The 3,262-nt window shown below is 57.2% G+C and overlaps 1 non-coding gene across 1 annotated transcript; it reads left to right on the top strand.

The window, feature by feature from the left end:
- Window positions 1-2,952: 2,952 nt before the first annotated feature.
- Window positions 2,953-3,055, top strand: LOC131486430 (U6 spliceosomal RNA). Its single transcript, XR_009249335.1, has one exon. It is a non-coding gene; the product is annotated as a U6 spliceosomal RNA (small nuclear RNA).
- Window positions 3,056-3,262: the final 207 nt, after the last annotated feature.

Here is a 3,262-nt window from a genome sequence, read left to right as displayed (position 1 = left end):
AGTCACAGCTGACAGCCGTGTGGCCCTCCCCAACCACCCCCCTCCGCTGGTTCTCTTGGGTTCTTATCCCCGTATCTAGGCACGCTCAAGATTGCCCTTCACCCACACCTGCCTTGTCTGCTTTCCGTGCCTTTGCTCCGCTCCATGTGGCCGCTTCTGCCTTGACTGTCCTTGTTTTCAGCTTCTCTGTTGGGAAAATTGTCTCCCAGGCTTCAGAGCTGAGGCTCAACCCATATCTTGTGTATAGTGTCCCTTTAACCCACCCGCCCCACACCCACCTGCTGAAACAATTAATTGTTTCTTCTTAAGCTTTCCGTAACCCTGGGCATGGCCAGGGAATGTGTCTCATTGGTAAGTGGAGACTTGCCGAGAATTTTTTTTGCAAGATAGGAACGGTTAGGTGGAACAGAGGGCTGCCTGGGGAGTGCTGGAGGCTGAGGGGGAAGAGGAGAGCAGGGTCTCTAGGAGGGCAGAGCAGAAGCGCCCACCCCGCTGCTCTGCACGATAACAGATCCATGAACGCTGGACTCATTGGGTTGACCTTGGCCAGGGAGGCAGGGAAGGCAGCGATGCCCGTAAGCTCACATGGAGAGAGAGCCGGTGCCATGGGCTGGCTCCTGCCCTGCCTTCACTGGTCTCAAAGGAAAGGCAGTTCTGGGCTGTGAGGCAGTTGCCATGGCAACCGGCCCAATCCGGGCCTCTGGGTGTAGAGTTCCACCCCTCCCCCTCCCAACCCTGGGTCAGTCAGGCCAGTGCAATTCGTAAAGCTGCCTGTCAGTTTTGGTGCTGAGCCCCCTGGCTGAATGAGTCCACAGGCTGGAGAGACCGTCCTCTGCCACGTCAGAAGGCCCACAGCTTTGCAGTGTCGGGTGGCAGCTGAGGCCACATCCCTGCCACCGGGTCTGGCCAGGGACCGTGGAGACCGAGACTGCCGTCTGGGGCTCGGCTGGACCGCCGCGCCCTGCGTGTGACCAGATCGAGTGGAATCCTCACTGCCCCGTCGTCTGGGTGCGGGCTCTGAGGGCGGGGCCCGGACTTGGGGTTGACCTGTGAGTGGCGAGGGCTGCAGGCAGCGTGTGCCCCGCCCTGTCTCTTCTCCTCGTCTCCGCGCGAATGGTGGCACATGCCAGACTCTGCAGCTGTGAAGGAGCTCCGTCCCTGTGGGGCCTCTCTGGGCCTCGGCTCCAGCAGGGCGGCAGGGACGAGCACAGCCGGTGCGAAGGGCGAGGGGCTGCCAGGGGACACTGGGGCGGGAGGGACCCTGGAGCTCTGGTCAGTCTGAGCCAGCGGGGATTGAGTGTCAGGACGGGCACGCGTTTTTAGATAGTCCAGTCACCTGGGCATGATTTGCTTAGAAGTCTGGATCAATTATCTATTGCCGTGTAACAAACTGCCCCAAACCTGGTGTGTGAGAGCACCAAACACTTGTCTCGCAGTTCGTGTGGCCATGGCCCTGGGAACGGCTCGGCTGGGCGGGTCTGGCTCAGGGTCGCTCACAAGACTGTCAGCGTCTCAAGGCTCAAACCCACTCTTGTGCTTGTGAACAGGCCTCGGGTCCCGCTGGCCACTCACCGGAGACAGCAGTTTTTTGCCGCATGGGCGTCCCCATTCTGTTGCTCACAACACGGTAGCTTCTGGAACGGGCTGCCGAGCGCGGGGGGTGTGCGAGATGGAGGGTGGACGCCAGGCTCTTTATAACTTTGTCTCCAGAGAGACATCCCATCACTTCTCCACGTTAGATTCATCCAAAGCAGATCAGCCCTGCCCAGACTCGCGGGGAGGGCTTCCACAGAGGCGAGAGCAACGGGAGATAGGCATCATGGGGGCTCCCCACACACCAGCCGCTGAGCAATGATCGTGCTCCAGTCATGCTGCTGAATTTTGAGGACACAGGAGGAGTCAGAAAATCATCCAGGAAGAACGTAATCCTTGAGTGGAGACTTGGGGGCCGTGCAACTATAATTGGGCACAGAGGACCAATGAATCATTGTTGCCCGAATAAACAGGCAATTGCGCAGCTCCACTTTTGACCAAGCTCTACCTGAAAACCTCTGCATTTTGCACCACAGGGGGTTGACGCATAGAGTGTGCCTGTGGAATAATAAACTGTCCTTGGTTTGAAGCTCTGTGACCACAGTAGCACATCTCATGGCCACGTGCTTGCCCCATGGTGAGCCCCAGGGACCCCGACCCCACCTCTTTGCAGCTTCCCCCAAGCACCAGGCTTCAGAGCACAAGCAAACTGCATACAGGGCCAGTCTGCACTTGGCCCAGACCCCTGCCCTCCAAGTGTCGGTCTTCCTACAGCAGTGTTCCAATGGGGTCATGTCCATCATCTGCCTGCACGCAGGGCTGTGTATGCCAGGGTGTCCACGGGAAGGGGACAGGTGGTAAAACTCCTCGGACTCACCTGCCTCTGGACCGAATCTTCAGCCTGGCTTCGCAGGAGGCCGTGGAGGGTGGTGCCGAATTGCAACAATCCAAATAGACTTGGGGTGTGGTCGCTGAGAGTGTGGGCCGTGGTTCCCCAGAGGCCTGACTGCCGCGCCCACCCCACCGCCGACTAGCGCGGGCTTGCCCTCTGTCCTCAGCGTGCATATGCTCTTTTGCAACGGCAGGACTAGGCAGCCCCAAGGTCTCGCGGGGACGACCGCGGGTGCCAGGTTCCCAGAGCACAGCAGACACTCGAATACTGCCATCCCTTCTTCCTCAACGAGAGGACCAGGTTTCAGATCCAGTTTTGATTCTGTTCTTTTACTTCCAGGTCCTTTCCTGATACCAGAACACAGTTAGAAGTAAAGGGGCATCTTAAGTGTTTTATCGTCTCACTTTCCCACATTTCCCACGGATCCCACGTAGTACATGGTTTGCTCACTGCACCTAAAGCCAGTTGTAGGGGATGAACAAACCTTTTGTCTCCCGATTTGTGAAGTGTTTCAAAGAATTAGTCTGGTGCTCGCTTCGGCAGCACGTACACTAAAATTAGAATCATACAGCGGTTAGCACAGCCCTGCCCAAGGATGACCTGAAAATTTGTGCAGCATTCCTTATTTATTTATTTGAGAGAGACAGAGAGAGAGAGAGAGAGAGAGAGAGAGAGAGAGAATCTTAAGCCGGTTTCATGTCCAGTGTGGAGCCTCCCCCACCCCCGAGCAGGGCTCAATCTCACAACCATGAGATCATGATCTCAGCCAAAATCAAGACTCAGTGCTCAACCGACTGAGCCACCCAGGTGCCCCAAGCATTCCATGTTGTCAAAGAA

This window comes from Neofelis nebulosa, chromosome 9, assembly GCF_028018385.1.
Source record: "Neofelis nebulosa isolate mNeoNeb1 chromosome 9, mNeoNeb1.pri, whole genome shotgun sequence".
Lineage (NCBI taxonomy): Eukaryota > Metazoa > Chordata > Mammalia > Carnivora > Felidae > Neofelis > Neofelis nebulosa.
This window is presented reverse-complemented; position numbering and strand designations above follow the sequence as displayed.